We start from the raw sequence: 17,839 nt of genomic DNA on the forward strand, positions 1-17,839 counted from the left end.
TACTTGTTATGGTCTTTAATTTGCAATAAGGTAAAAACACAGTATATTCGATACAATCACATTTGATGGGAACAATGTGCAAGAAATTTTCCATCATTTGTTGCCCCCTGATCCTGAATGTTTTATGAGAAACATGAAACTTTTTAATGATCAATCATGTAGACTATGATTGCACTACCAGGTAACATAGAAACTGGTTGAAATAATGCAAAACCGTGTGATGAAACTGCTGTTTCTTTTGATGACTTTTACATAATAACATATCAAAGGAACACAGCATCCTTACATTCTTTCATCAGTGGTAGCTGTGGCACGGCATACGAGAATTACACGAAATCTAGCTATAGCTGGTTATGGAAGGGCCATCAGCACCAGGGACTGCGCCGATTCAAGTTTCCTGCCACACCAACCGTAAACCGTTGTCTCCGGACTCACGAAATCAGTCATTGGTCCGAGATAATCACATAGTTCAAGGTACGTGACAGTGGAAGCTGTACGTCTCATCCAGCGTCATTAGTCCAAATGAGCGTCAGCTTTCGTCCCCCATCATCCTCATTTCCGTGAGTACCAGTGTGATGAGGCGAACCAGAATAGTTTTCCCTGTCAGCGCACATCCGCTAATGAGTGGGAACAGCTGACAAGAGCGTCTCCAATGTTCTTGAAAGAGTGGAGATGACGGCAATAGTGCCCGTAGGCTACGCCTAATTGTCATGCTTTGTGCTTGTACAACTTCCGCGTCGTCAGCAGTTTTTGTCGCCTATTGTGATCTCCGCAACTGGGGTCCGCCACCTACTTCCATGACCGTTAGATTTCTTGATAAGGATAAGTGTAATTAACTTCGTCTTTTCCATGCATCGTTGTATCTATTTGATGAGGTGGAACTTTCGGTGATTCCATGAGAATGGTGAAGAAAGGGACTGTCTTTCCTAAAAAGCATAATTGTACTTATAGAAATAGCCGAAAAGACCAACAACATACCACAATCGGCAGTTTTTTTTTTAATTCAAAGATATATAACAAAGACAAAGTGGCGCTGCACTCAAGTTATAAAACTTATTTTGCCAGCGCCACTTAACAGAAATACAAACTTATAGATATAACGTTAGATCTATATACATATATATACACACATATATATACAACAAAAACCTAAAGTGTGCCTACGTCCCCCCACCCACACCCAAGAAATCATTAATTCAATCCAGTAAATACTGAAGTAAATAAGATAGTTGACTTCTATATCTTTTGCACGGAGATTCTCTGTCCAATAGAGCTAGAAGCGTTGGGTCTGTTGGATATATATTTGTGTAAGTAGCATAATATTTAAATTGCAGTCAGTAGTTAATGAGGATGATCCTCTAAGTACAAGGGAAAGTTTGGTACTGTCGGATATAGCATGTAAGTCAAACGAGTTGCCAATTAAATTTGTTAGCTTGTCAAGAAAGTTCGTTCTGGGTTGTATATATTTAGGACATTCAAATATAAAATGGAAGATGGTTTCAGATTGGTACCCACAGTCACAAGATGGACTTAGCACTAAATTTCGTTTATGAAGACAATAGTTAAGGCTGTAAGTACCAATGCGAAACCGAGCAAGAAGGGCGCAGGTGTATCGGGGGCCGGAGGAGAAATAAGAAGGGCGAATGGGGCGTACTGTTTTTATAAGATGATTACGAAACAAAGGATACCTTAAACTGCGAACGCTAGTATCTAATTTATTCCAATGATTTACACAATAAGGTATAAAAGAATTTATGGTTCTATTAGTAGAATGTCTTGGAGATCTCAAATTCAACTTGTTTCTTAAATTGTAAGATGTAGTTATTCTAATTTCAGGGGGGAGCAAGTCGACTAGATACTTCCGTGTTAGACCATGCACAATTTTATAGAACAATAGTAAACGATGAATATGTCGTCTGCTGGAGAGTGTTTCCCATCCCAGTTCCTGGCATACCCTTGAATAGGAGGAGCCTTTAATTGCGCCTGACACGGTGAGGGAGCATTCGTATTGAAGTCTTTCTAAAAGGGAAGATTGGTCAGCGATGCACCCGTGCCAGACTACATCGGCATATTCAAGACTAGGACGAATAAATGACTTGTAAATTGTTTCTAACACATGGCGGGGAAGTCTAAACTTAAGGCCTCTAAACACATTAATTCTAGTAGAAACACTGCTAAATACATAGTTGAGATGATTATTCCAGGACATATCAAATGTTAGGATTGTACCAATATGTCTATGAGATGTGACCGTTTCAACTTCAGATGCTCCAAGAAAGAGAGAAGGGTGATTAGGAGGGAACTTTTTGGAAGAGAAACACATTTCCTTTGTCTTAGATGGATTTAACTCCATCAACCATGTATTTGACCACTAGTAATATTTTAGATAGATCAGAATTAAGTCTATATGCAGATGTAGTTGGATTGTTAACAATCTCAAATCGGCAGTTGTACATGTTGTAGGGCCAAGTTGGCTGAGCTAGGGCTGAAGAAAACCATGACCCTAATCGTGTGGGGGAGATCTAGAGGCAAAAACAGCCTACATTTTGAGGAGTGTGGGAACAGTTAAGTTCACACGGATCCGGAGGAAACTGTCAATAAAGGCAGTTGAAAACATGAACATCCTCAGAGAGGCGACCGCTGATCGTGAGGAAGATAACAGTTGCTTTCTCCAGACAGACAGGATGCCATGCGCCTAAGCATGTGTGCCAAGCTACCTGCCAGTTTGTTTGTTTGGAGTTTGTATAGAAATGTAGAATACCATCAGTTATAACAACTGGATCGAGGGGATGGGAGACGTTTTCAAAACATTGATTTTCAACCCCCGACAGTCTCTAGAGTCTAGAGTGAGTCATCGTCATCATCAGTCCCGTAACACGTCATCCATAGCTGGACTCAATGGGCGGTAGGTTTGCAGTGAGTTTTAGGCCCCGGTTACACATCGCCGAACATGCCTAAAATAGGTCAGACTGCTCTCGACCCTCCGCCAGTAGGCTAGTAGTCGGGGGCAAGTTCGGCTATGTGTAACTAAGGAGGTTTAATCGATGGTGTAACCGTGGTTTAGCTGGTCCATGAGCGATTGCGTCACTGTCGCCGGTCCCTTTCCTAAACCCCGACTATCGTCTTCTGAGAAGTGAACATGAACGGAAATCTGTCAGCAATTTGTCTTGGCACACAAGGTGATAGTAACTAGTCAAACCCAGATGCGGGCCTTGTGTATAAACTGATGACCATCAGCCAGTCAACGTTAGCTTTCTCCTCACTTCATTTCACCATTCAAATACTAGTAAATACTAGTATATGGAGAGTGCTCTACATAGCAAAACGGTTATTCTTACTTGGCAGTTACGTCTGTCAGAAAGTTAATTTGGGAGAGAGAGTCACGTCACTCTGTCCTTTTCATAATTAACAGACAGTCAGACACAAAAGCATCCTCAGGCTCGCTGGGTCAGGTCGGTCTCAGATGACCAGTTCTTTACAACAAGTTGACAATCCACCCGCATCAACATGCTACTGTAAATGAATCGGCGAATGATTGAGCTGATACTTCATAGAGAGTAGCGTTACTTGTACTTTTATCTCACGGTCTGGGAAGTTTGTGTGCGGCTTCACCTGGTCAAGGGATAACCTAGCCTGGGTGCCAGCCTTTTTAGCTTACTTACGCTACCCAAGCTCCGCTGCGCTACCCAAGCTCCGCTGCCTTGGGTAGCGTAAGTAAGCTAAAAAGGCTGGCACCCAGGCTAGGGATAACCCACATTTGTATGACGTTAGGTCTACGACGTTTGTAAGTCAGTGCGGTGTCCGGTCACAAAAGGAACGTTGTCGACTCTATATATACAGTCACGTTTTTCTTCATGTACGGAAGTCAGATATGCTAGGCCCGCGACCAAACCATTCGATCGCAACGGTCGCCTGGCCAGGGTTTTGTTGAGTCAGACTCACGTTGGATACGGGTGTGGATATGGCTGTCGGCCAACATGGTAATCTTCTGTAGACAAAATACCCTCAAAATGTGGCAATACAGATAAAACAGCTGCAAACCTGCAAACAATTTAGTGACGAGGGAAAGAGATGGAGCCAAAACGTGATGTAGCCCACAAAGACGGGTCATGTACAGTGACTGGAGTGTTGATGACCCCATCAGTTTTACACACAACATCGGCTTTCTATCAAACTTTTGTCTTCTGCACACACATGGTGTTGTGTGTCCATGGCAAGGCGGTTGTCAGAACTGAAACGCAACGTTCTCCCTCCCTATTCTCCAACTGCACAGCGTAGAGAGCCAGGAGTGGCCGCGAGAGAGAGAAACGTTTATTATAACTTGAAAAAATCGCGGCCCTCTCGACCGAAAACTCCAACCTACGGTTGGAGGACAGGTGCCTAGCTGACAGTTCTAGTTCCGGCTACTCTGAGGCAGTGCCAAGCTCAGCGGGACAACATTATCCAAACGGCATGACACGTGTACGCAGATTTATGTCGTTAGCTCTTGCTCAAAATATCTCAAACGATTGTATATAACGAGCCATTTTCAAAACAATCAAACATAATGGAAGTCTACCAAAATTGCGAGGAGCGTGAGAAATCCGTTTCTACTGCCCTTTCCATTCTGTGACGGAAAGTGTTATACAAAAATACATGTAATGTTAGTCTTTGGAACTGCTGGCAACATTGCGTACGTGTGAAATAGATCTTTCCAATTAAAACACAGATTCCACTCGAGACATAGGCTTTGCTACTGGAGCTTCAGCGCCACTTTTCAGCCTTGTCCCGGTCAGAACCCGGACTGAAACATTGGACGAAAACACTTGGCAGCGCACCAACCCCCCCCCCCCCCTTCCCCCATGGAACCCCATCGTAGGAGTCAACATGGGGAGGAGACAATCATATTACTAGTATATCATACTAACTTCTAATGGCTACTTTGATATTTCTGTTATAGATGTGCCGTAATTATTGTCAACGAGGTTTTAGTTACCTCCGATGCATTTTAGATTAATGTAAATTAACGCATAAAATGTCGGACACGCCCCTTTGTCTGCTAATTGCCATTTAAGTTATCATGTATCATCATCACGTAATACATTATGATCCAACCTTTATCGGATTTTAGAATATCAAAATTTAAATCTGTTTTAGAGTTGGTATCTATTTTCCCGCCAGCAGAAATTTTGCACCGGGGTCTAAAAGTCTGTCCATCCACATTAATCCAGGTAAATTGATATGATATGAGCCAGAGGTCATTAAAACGTAATTGTCCGATAAAGGAAGTGTATCCTGGCTCAACCCCGGCATGTGTGAACTATATTTTACAATGACACAATATTCATGGTCGCGATGAACTTTTGTTCAATAATATGCTATTCTATCGAATTGGACCAATGACGTCACGCCAATCTGCTCATGAGAAGAAACAAATGTTAATGCAAACATCAACAGGAACAAGCATGACAGCAAGCGGAGTACGCAGAAACCCTCTGGTGAGCCTCCCAGTGCTGCTGCTACAAAGTTAGCGAGACTGCCCCTTGTGGCTGTGTGCTCTGCCGTCTCTTGACCCCTAGGGGTCACGGTCAGCCCAAACCTGTAAACACCCTGCTGATGAGGCTGTGTGTACCATAACATTGTCACCGTGCCAAGTAACCAACAGGACCCACAGCTCCACTATAGCACTAGTTGTGCGACACAAACACTGACATCATTTCTCCAGCATTCACCAGTACTGATTCCACTCCGAGTCACCTAGAGCAGCGCTCCTGTCATCCGGAACAGGTAAGATCCTGCAGAACAACTCTGCCCTCTTAAGATTATTTCTTATCTTCTCATACACGTAGGTAAACATGTTGCCACATCGTGCTCAGCATTGTTGACTGGATAAACAACCATTAGCGATGAACATAAAACCTTTCTTATGTGACCGGATTCCGTGTGCTTGTTAATTAATTACATTGTGTTCTGTGGAGTTGAAAAGTACTACATATATTTACATATTGGACCTAGAGAGGCTGTTGCTTGTGTTGTCGTGTACGCAACCGTAGCTGAAGGTTGCTTTTTGTCTCGTTTTTAGAAGGCAGATAGGACGAAGGCCGGGATGGTCTAACGAGTTACACAGCGAGGCGAACTCAGGTTCATACAGAAAGAGCACTGTTTTCATAGAGAGGTTGGTTGTCCCAAGGTCCTTGGTTGTCCCTATATAGAAATGAGACAACAGATTCCTGCCTAGTGGCACGGAAATCAAGGATGAAATATCCAGGCGAAACGTCCCGTAGTTTGCATTTTTACAGTACTTGATGGCCAACGTGGCGCTTTTACAGTACTTGATGGCCAACGTGGCGCATAACAAAAATTAGCAATCAAAAGAGCCTACCCTACCCAGCCTGGTTACATGTCCTGCTGTTGTACTCAACAGCAATTCTGACAAAGTCGTCTGCAAATTGATCCTTTCATCATTACAAGCCTTACAAATCCAGTTCGGCGATGGTGCAATGATGTAGATACAAAGGCTTGGGATAGCAATCGCACTACGGAAAGGAGCCTTTTTGATTGAAAACACTCGGCGGCCAGGGAAATCTCTTTCTGTCGACGCGTGATAGGTACTCCGGGGCTGCTGGAAAGCGACTTTACCTTGGAGATGTTATTATGCTGTCGTGGGCTTTATGAATAATCTGTATATCTTTGTGTTCAACCTATCATTGCTGATCGTCATCATTTGCATTGCAAAAGTTGACCCGACCAGATAAAAATAAACAGCATCCTTACAATGCGTAATGAACCTGTGCGGATGCGTGAGTATCTGATGTGCGGTGTTGTTCTGATATGTACGATGTACAGACTAATCGATATCGATTTGTGACATGCTGATGCAGAATTCCTTCTCTTCAAGCAGATGTATGGTGCTTTTGTGAGTCATTTGATGATAATGTCTTCCCGCTGGTTGGCAATCAGTAGGAAAGAGAGACGAAACAGAACTCCACGCATCTGCTTGAAAAGTACAAAGTATTACTTGGTTATACATTCGAAAACACTTTCCTTCGACTTATCTTCAAACAGTTGTTGGGAGGGAATATTGTATCGTTATCTGACTGCAGAGTTTCGTGTGGTTGGAAAAAAACTGGACCAGAAAGGTACCCTGCCATGCCGCGATCACGGGAGCTAGCTTCAAACATCTGCTTGACGATTGCCTTCATCTGCCTCTCCTTGATAGGACTCCCGCCTGTGAGTCTGGGCCTGCCCGCTGCTCCCCAACCCATCCTCTGTAGTACTCAACATCAAGTTAAAGTTGGACCGATACCAACACGTAGTCAGCACTGTGACCTCTCTCCTCGGTCTATCAGGTTCTGCCGGTGTAATCTGACAGCTTTCAGTGCACATCTTGCCGCATACGGTGAAGGGCGTTTCCCTCCGAGGATCAGACTTTGGCGACGGTCCCGGGAAGGCGCCTATGGAGTATAGATTCAGTAATGCAGTCAAACATATCTTGTCAGTTGTCACACTAGGGGGTAATGCTGAGTGCAAGAGCGCTACTTCATGTCCATAACGCTGAACCATATATGCAGTGAACGGTACTTTATCTTTACTCCGGTTCGATGTCATTGTTGACTGCGCTCTTAGATAAGTATTCCTAGTAGAATAAAGGGTTTCGTCAGTTTCCGCTCAAAGGGCCTTGATTTCCGGGAGGGAATTTATTCAACAAGTTCAGGAAGTTTGATCTGGAACGCAGAGATTCACGTCATGTGTCAGATGTGAAGCACTTATCTTGACGACATGATGTGGAATACCATGATCTGAGAAATCCGTCACATTGGCATGAGAAGTACGCTTCCAACATCGACAACAAACGGATTTGGCGAGCATGGTTGTAATAGCTAACTGTGTTTACCAACAAACTGGACATGTCCATCACAAAGCAAACACATCCGGCTTACCTTCAAATGTTTTTGTTATCTAACGTAATATTGATGTTGCAGTTTGCATCAAGATATGATTCTAGAATTTCAGTCCTCGCAAGTTGCCTGGTTACTGGTGTTGTCTGGCGCCATCGCATAAGAATTAAGATAACTCCGCAACCGGGCAACTCGCCCCTTTGATTGACCTTTCCGTCAGAGCTGTGCAAAAATAGATGGTCCACAACGTCTCACATTCACTGGCTCCTGTGATGTGCAGGGATGAAACACGATTGTCTTTAGAAATGAATGCAAAATATCAATAATTCTTATGATCATGAGTATCTAAACGGTTTTTCATGACCACAGCCTTTATAAACCCTTAATTATCAAACATACTTGTACCTATATTTACAATATCAGTAAGAAGCGAGAAGAGGCCAATTAACGTAATCATTAGACTAGTGCAAGCTTATATTTGTATGTATATATGTGTGTATTTGCAAACTGTGATGTTTTCTGTTGTGACCTGTACTAGCCCCAGTTGAGTATGTGTGTGCAATAAAGGTCTTCATTCATTCATTCATACAACGATTGCCTGTACTCCTTGCTATGAGAGAAATATTTAGCATTAAAACAACACTACAAACATCATTGTGGGTTTCGAGATAGAATTGACTTGTAACGTTACATTGGCAATACACATATTTCATATCGGCCCACCAGTACGCGCCATTGCCGTGTTGGCTGTGGTAGGGACAGACTGTCTCCGGTCGCACAGCGATTATGACTGTAAACATATCACAATCACAGGCGTGACACGTGTGGTGGTTATCTTATCGGTGTGTGGGCCACATACCAAACTTGTCCGGCCGGTGACAACAGGTTCAACAGAAGTCCCCGCTAGCCCTACAATTTAGCACAAACCCTACCTGTGGATATTACCCGTACCCCAATAACAGGGCTTGAGCACAGGGCTTTAGTAAGAGTGGACACGAGTGCTCCACTTGCTGCATGATAGGTAAAATTAGCCCCAAGTTCGGCCTAGAGCACCAAGCAGCTCTAAGTGCTGTACGTCGAAGTCCGCATTTGCGCAGAAAAAAGGGTCCTATTTAGGCGGAAGATAGCAGTGATTGAAAGCCCTGCAGCCCTGCGCCATGCGTATTATGGCGCTAATGGGAAAACGGGATATCTTATTTTGGCGGACGCGCACGTTGGAGGGTCCCCAGGTCCTGGACGCCCTTCACATTTCATCTCAAGGGCTGATAGAGGATTAGCCTGGTTTCAACCAAGCCCCGTGTCCGCTCGCCGCCTGTAACGGCTATCCACCGGAGAGAAACCCCCGGACAGCTGGAGTTTGCGTTATACAGACTAATAGAGGATCATAGAGGTTGGAATCATTAGTTCAGTCTTTGCGTCAGTCAGTTAGTGATAGTTTCTAAATGATTTATACTCTCAGTTCTCTGTCATTCTGTACAGAACACATATCAGTCATCCGTGAGTGCGTGCACAGACACGTGTGGACTGTTGACAGATGCAGGATAGGATCATTTGGTGGAGGAGTTTTTTTCTTGGATGAGAGCCAACATTACATTGCCCACGTCCCGCGCTTCTGGATATGCCAAGTGGCTACTAGATGACTCGAGGGGTCGATATAACACTGTGGTACACCTGACGTACGGAAGTCGTCATACTGTTCCGGCGTTCATTGTCATTTCCTGGCATCCTCCTTGCCTCTTCTACTATTGCGAAATATTCTGTGATTCTGTTTGTAGTGCTGATCGCTGTTAAACGCAGGATTACACGTACTTTTGAAAATGTGAGAAGCCGTTCTATTCTGTCAAGGTTAGTACGACCGAAAAGTGCCTCACTTAGCCAAGGACGTCCGCATACTCTGTCAACCAAGAAAAACGCGCACTTATCTCGTTTGGAAGGAGGAAATGCTTCAAATGGAGCTGTGGCAGCGACGGGCGGGTTTTAACCACGTGCTGACCCACGCAAACAACTCATCAGGGCTATTTCGAGACCAGCCTAAGGATTGTGCCTGTTCTGCTCGCACGCGATGGTAGCGCTATATAACACAGGGAAGGTCGCTTCTACAACCCTGCCGAGGTCTGCTGTTCAATATTAAATGGTAGCGATAAAATCCTCATTTATTTCCATTTGGAGAAAGAATGGAATTGCTGTCTACTGTCTACTCTGACCCCAAGACTAGCCACCTTATGTCCGTATCAATATAAATATTCGTTACACGGTGGAAGAGAACAGAGAAATTTGCCCTGTCAATCTCTTGTTCACATCTATCAACAGCTCTCCCCTCACTGACCCGCTTCTTCGACAATTATCCACGACCGTGGACTCCGAAGGCTGTGAGCCTGAGCCGTACGTGGTGTCCCTCGATAAACTCTTAGAACAACGCAATCTACTGTCATGTCGACAGTCTATTCTCCAGCAGACGTCGGTTCTGTGGTAGCGGCGGCAAAATATTCCCCGGCTATTTGGCCACTCTCCATAGCCTGAGTACCAGCCTTTTTAGCTTCCGTCCGCTACCCAAGCTCCGCTACCGGCCAGGAGCGTAGCGGACGGAAGCTAAAAAGGCTGGTACTCAGGCTACACTTTCTTTTTCAGAATAGTCAATTGTCCAATGGAGACTATGAGTATTACTGCCCTACCGGTATACCATAGAATATACATGTAGTAGATATTGCCTGTATGCCAAGCGGCCGAATATCAGTGAAAACGGCATCTGGTTCGACGATTACCTGCGGTCACGGTTTTCTTATTGCTGGCCGGCATCGGAGGCTAGGGCGTAGCCTGGGAAAGCATCCCCTCCGGGCAAATTTTATTCCGTACGATTCGAACTTCATTTTTGGTTGTCCAGACCTTCTGGGACCTGAAGGTCAGACTGTGGTGATGTACGCAGCTGCTTGGTCACACAATAATACTTTCGCTGAGGAGCCGAGCGTCACCTTGCTCGCCCCAGGCCATATGTGCCACAGGCCATCACAAGGCCGACCCAGCAGCGCCACAGAATTTCTCTCCTGAGAAATATCCTATGAATTGCCCAAATTAATATTGGCTTGAAGACAATGGTGCGGGAAGAATAGAGAGGTCACAGCTATTGTATAGTGCCTGCTCCCACCGCGACCTGGCGCGTGATTTGTGGTCTCCACCCTTATACTTTCCAACATAATGGGTCGGCCGCGCGCATTAAGCGTAAAACGGCCCCAGAACCGTGAAAACTCCGTTTTGTACATTCAAGTGCACGCAAATGGGAGGTTTATGGCGGTTTATTACGGTCCACTCTCCATAAATAACGCTCCAAATGTTGCGGAAAGGCAATTCTAGGTGGCGTTTCGTGAATGGTAATGCCGCAGAACGGTCGACTCCCTCGGCTCGTGTAGGCATGTGGACGACCTGAACAGACCTGCGTACTGCCCAAATGGTGGCCTGTAGCTGGGCGGCGGCATCAGGATCAAAGGGGAGGAAAGGTGTTTATGTCGGAAGATGGTGCGATTATTGCCTTCTTACGCTTCTTCAAATGGGGTCACATTTCAGAGGCTGTTGAGAGTATGAGGCTCTCTTCTGCCCGCCTTCGTTCTTTAAGACTTTGATGGCTATCGCACTCGATCAGTCTGTAATTCCCTGCCCGAAATCGCTGCTATCAATATGATCGTTTATATTCGCAGGTTCTCGGGGTATTCTGTGATCCACCCTGTAGCATTCTAAAAACGTAACGTACCAGACATACAACGTCAAGAACATGATGTACACGGTACTAGTACTTAAAATAGATGAGAGCAATAGATATCGACCGGTCCTTATAACGATGTCAGCGATCACGTGCTAACTTCTTAGCAATCACTTTCTATAATATATATATATAATCTAGTTTAACCGAGTAGGAACGGACCCCTGAAACCTTGGACGTCACTTTTCTAGACTGTGCGTAACAAATGCAGATGAAAGTCTGTATAATTGTGCACAATAGCATCTCAAAATCATATTGACGACTAGCCTCATTTGCAAGTCTTCTAGGAGCGCAGAGGCCTTGTTGAAAATCGCGAATTCCCCCCCCCCCCTCCCCGAAAAAAACGGCCACCGGCGTTCCTAGAAGGCCTGCAAAGGAGGCTAATTGACAAGAGCCCTTGAGCGAACTGCGGTAGATATGCTCAGAAGCTCCGTACATTGGTCGTCAACTGTTTTCATGTACAGTATTTGTCTGCTCCCTGAAGAGGAAAAATGTGAAAGGAGAGTCTTCGTCGCTAGAAGGACTAGATCATAAGTTGAGATGAAAAAGCCATTTGAAGATTTTAATCCTGAATCACAAGTCGGGAGGATGAAAGATGCTTTTGAACGGATTTCCTGTACTCAATGTCAGGTATACCCCGTTCGATTGAGCCATTGATTTTGTGAAATTGAAAACCCGGACTAACGTATATGGTACTGCCTGCTGTGTGATAATTCTGTCACATAGCGAACTTCAGTTTTGAATCATATTGGAGAAGTGACATCTTCCGTCCTGGATCACGCCAATCGAATCGCGCTGTATTTTTATTAACAACAGATGACTTGGAAAATAAAACATTGACCCTATCAGGTGATCAATACATGTAGAGCCTTGATTGACCAATAGATACTGATCAGTCGGCGGAGGTTGCCCCACCAGGATTCAGCCAACCGTTGATGACGTATTGACGTTTGACAGAAGAGCGCAGCTAAACCCAAAACCTAGATACGAGTACACACGGCTAGATATGACACAATTGACAACACAAGGTCACATGATAACAGCTGAAGTAAATGACATGATAGAATCAATGGCAAGGACGTCACTGTGTGTGTTAGTCATAAAAGGAATCAACCAATAGATGAGGGGGGCTGACTGGATAGAAATATACCAGTATTGCCTTTTGTCCCGTTGGAGGTCCCATTTGTTGATGTAGATGAGTCTATATTACTCTATAAGGTCATTTCTGATACATGCTTTTAAGACTGGAATATTTATTTCATCATTCAGTCAACGTTACTATTTTGCAGGCAATCAGCCTTGATACGATTCGGGGGCAAACTTTCGCCAAAGCTATGCAGAAAAGAACAGTAACCTGTTATTTCGACCTTCCCAGCTGGATCGAATTCATGCATACTGATGATGCTCTCACTCAGTGGGAAACACCATTTACCAGTAAAACCGCGAAAGTTAGTATACGTGAGGGAAATAACTTGTTATGCTAGACGATTCTTACTTTATGAGCATCAATGAGGCGAGGGAGTTTTCGAGTTATGCCTCTGGGCTGCGTGCCTCCAGGCCCTGATGTCAACCGGCACTACTACGGGGACTGCAAGGCCTACTTGGATGGCTACTGTAAAACTGAGAGGTTAGCTCATCCACAGAGAAAGTAAAGGACTGATTTTTAGATGTTTCATAGATCGAGTTTGAGTTTGGACGGAAGTGCTTCTAAGTAAAGTCTGAAAAGCTGGCTTGCCGATGTCAAAGTTACCCTTTTGCGCATCCTGGCGACGGTCGCCACTTCACAGCGATGACGCGTGATGGAGAGAAGAGAGATGTGGGTGATTGACGGCGGCGGAGTTGCTTTGGGGGATCCTCCTTGGTGGGATGAAGGAATCTCCACAGGATGCAAGTCTCTACCAGACTGACTACGGCCCAATGTAGACACAGTTTTTCCTATATCAGCCGACATCTGGGCAGAATCGTCGGGAAGGGGAGTTTGTCTACCAAAGGTGTGGACTGACTCTCCTGGACAATTATTATTTTGGCCTGATGGTGGCTAACGTAACAGAATGCGAGCCAAGATCCTATTCGGAAGTCCGACAGTGATGAAAACGCGTGCCTAATTGCCCAAATAAGAATGGAAGTCATAATTACAGATGTATTCCTTGAGGGAGTTTTTCTCATGCTAATGTCGCCTTTATCTGCGCGGTTGGGCGCGGTAATGCTGGCGTGACGTGTTGTTGAGTAGGGCGGGACACGCGCCCCTTGTCAGGCACAATCGGGCTGGAGTCGCACACGTGGAGGTCGCGCGTTGCCTGGGGACGCGACAAGACCTCGCGTGGCACTTCGTGAAAGGCGGAGCCTTCTTTCTTTTCAGGCTCAGTTCCCAGAGTAAAAATATTCATGAACGGCGCCAGCTGATCACTTCTCTTGCCACAGTATGTAGAAGTAGGTGCTTATCCGGTACGCCCTTGCCGCTGTTGGCTCAGGTGCCGCTCAACGTGCGCGCATTTAGGGGCTTTTCATTGACTTCATCTTGATTCAGTGTTCACCCTGCACAGAAAGCTCTCAGCGGAGTTTGATCTTTCGTCTTACTGTACAGGAAGGTCGGCGGGTATCGACTGGAATCCTTTCAGAAAAATGACTAGCGGCTGCGGGCAGAATCCCGATAGGACTGTTGGCAGCACCTGAGCCAACACGGCCCGCGGGCCTCACGTTCTCTGTCGCCCGGGAACGGTGATCCCACCCCCGCCAAGCATCAAGCAGCGGTTCAGTTTGCACGTCAATTGTCTCCCGATTGAATTCCCCTGAATGTAATCTGTGGCTAATCTTTTCCTAGTAGAAGGGATCTACCAGCTGCCCGCCCTGGGGGCATCTCACGGCCCAGGATTTCGACGCCAAACAAGTTTCCCAATATAACCTGGAGAAAACACCTACTGCAACGTAGACTGGGTCGGCAGGGAAACCAAGCCTTAGAAGTGTCAATTTTCATACTGAGCATTAGGCTGTGGCGGCTTGCCTAATCAAATCGATGGCCGATACAAATTAGGCCAAGGTTGGTTCGCCTCGGAGGAGCTGGAGGATTCGTAAAGGTTACACCTGCACGATTCTCGCGCCGGCAGAAGTAGAATTTCACCGGAAGGGCTATGAGAAGTTAATTAAAGTAGACAAGCCACTAGTCAGCTCGATACTGGTCAATACATCATTGAACTTTTCTGCAAAATCTATCTAATGATCTCGTGCAGACATCTCCATCAGTTCGTTTGCTTGTTCCCTCGTGTCCGTATCCACTCGTTACTTCAACTCCATCCCTTCAGTATTCATTGTAGCCATTTCTTGCCCCGGATGTGTATTTCAAGCTGCCACCATGGCTCTGATCCGCAGCCAGGTCCAGACAAAGCTGCCTACGCCTCTAAACCACTCGCTGTGCTGAAGATGAAGATAGTTACAGATTCATGAGCAGTTTTAAGTCGTAGGCATTCGTAGCTCACCTGTGTAGGCGAATATCCGTCTATTGTGACACGCCAACAATATGCACTGGAATACTAGTCTCAACCCGTCACATGACATGCATCAAGTAATCAGACATGTAACGTCAACACAGAGACATATTTATAAAGAATTGATTGATAGCTATTTTCTATTTGTTGAAATTGGCTGATATTTGACCGGCGATTTGTATGAAAGTGTCCTTGCACTGATGCTCAAGCAGATATGCAGTAGGGTATGTTACCATGTCTTTCTTAATACTATCATATATTAATAGCTTCCTTCTTCCAAATGGATCTCCTGCCATAGTCTGAAATATAGCGAAATCTGGGAGGCTGGCTATACTCCCACCGAACATCTTTAAGAAACTAACCCACTCTAGTGTCTGGAACCACTATTAAGATTAAATGTCCTCTGCTAACTATTCTAGTAAATAGGCGAGTGTGTCCGGATGTACTGCTCAATTCATTCAATAACCCTTCCCCCATTACTCCGCTAACTTGCTCCAGGCAACATTTGTTATGAATGGAGGAACGTTCCAGGGGAAGTTGTGTAATCTGTGGTGACACATAGTGGAAGACGTGTGCACAGACCTGTTCTTATCAAGATGCCCTTTAGAAGGACAGGGTAAAAAGCGTTTCAAAAACATTTGTGAGAAACCCTTCACAACTTTGATGTTCTTCGTGTTTTTTTCTAAGAAAGTGTCTTAAGACAAGTTATGCCGCCAGATTTTACGTGAGTCAGTTGTGTATGTGGCATGCCGGCGGATTAAGCTTTTCAATTTTGTTAAGTTGGATTGTCTAGGTTTTATCTGATATCAACATTTGTGCGTGTTAATCAATCTTCCGCAAATCACCTTGATCCCTTGGTTTGTACAGCGGTGTATCCGGTTTCCGCTATGTTCCCAAAACTGGAAGCAAGCATTTTAACGAGGGAAAGCACAGCAGTAGATATGGCAAATAGACATGATGAGAGTTTGGGCCGATGTTTCGTATTCACCATATCCGACAGTGAAACCGACCATGGGTGAACCGCCGAGTAGAAGTCATTGAACTAAATTGTAGTATGAGTTATCTTGTATACAGACAGAGCAAAAACAACGCTGATGGAGGATAACCTTACCCTTGGCGGAAGTGAAATGTACACAACACTTACACATAAATATATTCTATAGGCATGTACAAAACAACAACAGCAACAACAAGGCAATCGGAAAGGGCAGGCTTCATCTCCTTGCAATTACATATATGTATTTCCTTCGGTGCAATGTCATTTATGATATGTACATGTATCATTAATAGTGTATATACATATTCGTATAAACTCTTCAAGCTGTGCAACGCATTAGCCTCCTTCGCAGACTTCCTAGAACGGCGGCATATGTATGGGGGGGGGGGGGCACACACAAGGTAGCCTAGGGAGTTGTGTAGCTAAGGGGTGACCGCCGTCCTATCAAGGATAGGACGGCGGTCACCCCTTAGCTACACAACTCCCTAGGCTACATAACTCCCTTGTGTGTGCCCCCCCCCCCCCCCCACAATACATATGCCGCCGTTCTAGGAAGTCTGCGAAGGAGGCTAGCAACGCAGAATGACATACAGAAACTAAAGTACAGGGACCTCAGACCTCCATGAAATATCTAGAGCTTTTTTGTAGATTTTGTGCAAATGACTCTACATTTACATAATCTATGCAGGGTGATGTTTATCTTCAACTAACTTGCACATTATGAAATTCCCACCCGTTTACGTATGGCATGTTCATATCAATTGTGCAAATAAGGCCCATGTTTAGCAACGGAGCTAGTGAAAGGGGAACGGAACAATAGAGCTCGAACAATAACCAGAACACAAACCTTCGGTTTGACAAATTTTCCGTGTATGACATTTGCAAGAGTGGAGTGTCCTAAATATATGAACACAGCAAAGCTTTACAAAGCTTACAGCGCCAAACGTGATGATGACTGACGGGCGTGCACACCAGGCTACACCCGGCACCCCATGCCATCATTGGGAAAAAGTGTTCAACAGGTGTGGGTGCATAATGACAAAACGGTTGATAGACTCACATTTTAAGAAAACGTAAGAACTGAAGACTTTTGACGTCTTCAAGTACGGAGCGTACAGAGGCTACAATTTTGATTCTCAACACAACTCAACAAAACATCATTGAAACCTCCAGTGGTGGAACATCACGACCTGATATAGCATTCATCATATGGCGGGCCGAAATCTAGGTCTCAGAACACCCGGCCGGCGGGAAGAATTTCAGGCAGCACCATCGGTTGCTGACACTCTAGGCTAGTTGGTCAGTGTCTTGACCTCGGCGAGCTGTCGTCTCTCCGACTTGAACAGTCGACCCACTACCACATCGATCTGTTTACGAATTCAGCATAATGTGTAGTCGTCAATAGCCATGAAATAATGGGATTGTAGGAAATAACAGCTAATATAATGTTTCTGTGAATCGTCAACCAAAGATTCGACAATCAGTGGCGGCCGCCGTCTGCATGACATCATCGCTTGTATGAGTGCTATGTTCTCCGTTATCTCAGTGCACCGTTCAAATGAAAGCTTGTGAAGGGTGGTTGTTTTTCGAAACGCCTTCCGATCGGACCGAATACTGTGCCAGGATCGAGTGGTCCAAGCTGTCATCTGTACACAGTCATGCTCACACTCACATTCGCACATGAACATTAGAATTTAGATTGGAAAGTGGAAAATCTAAATAAGATAAAATC

General features: G+C 45.0%; 1 protein-coding gene across 1 annotated transcript in view; it reads left to right on the forward strand.

Annotated features, from left to right (window-relative positions):
- Positions 1–5,634: 5,634 nt before the first annotated feature.
- LOC136432868 (uncharacterized) overlaps positions 5,635–17,839 on the forward strand; it is a 62,120-nt gene continuing 49,915 nt past the window's right edge. Inside the window, exon 1 of the mRNA XM_066424445.1 lies at positions 5,635–5,766. The gene's annotated coding sequence lies outside the window, so the exon portion shown is untranslated. The remainder of the gene's footprint in view (positions 5,767–17,839) is intronic.

Source organism: Branchiostoma lanceolatum, chromosome 4 (assembly GCF_035083965.1).
Source record: "Branchiostoma lanceolatum isolate klBraLanc5 chromosome 4, klBraLanc5.hap2, whole genome shotgun sequence".
In the NCBI taxonomy this organism is placed as follows: Eukaryota; Metazoa; Chordata; class Leptocardii; order Amphioxiformes; family Branchiostomatidae; genus Branchiostoma; species Branchiostoma lanceolatum.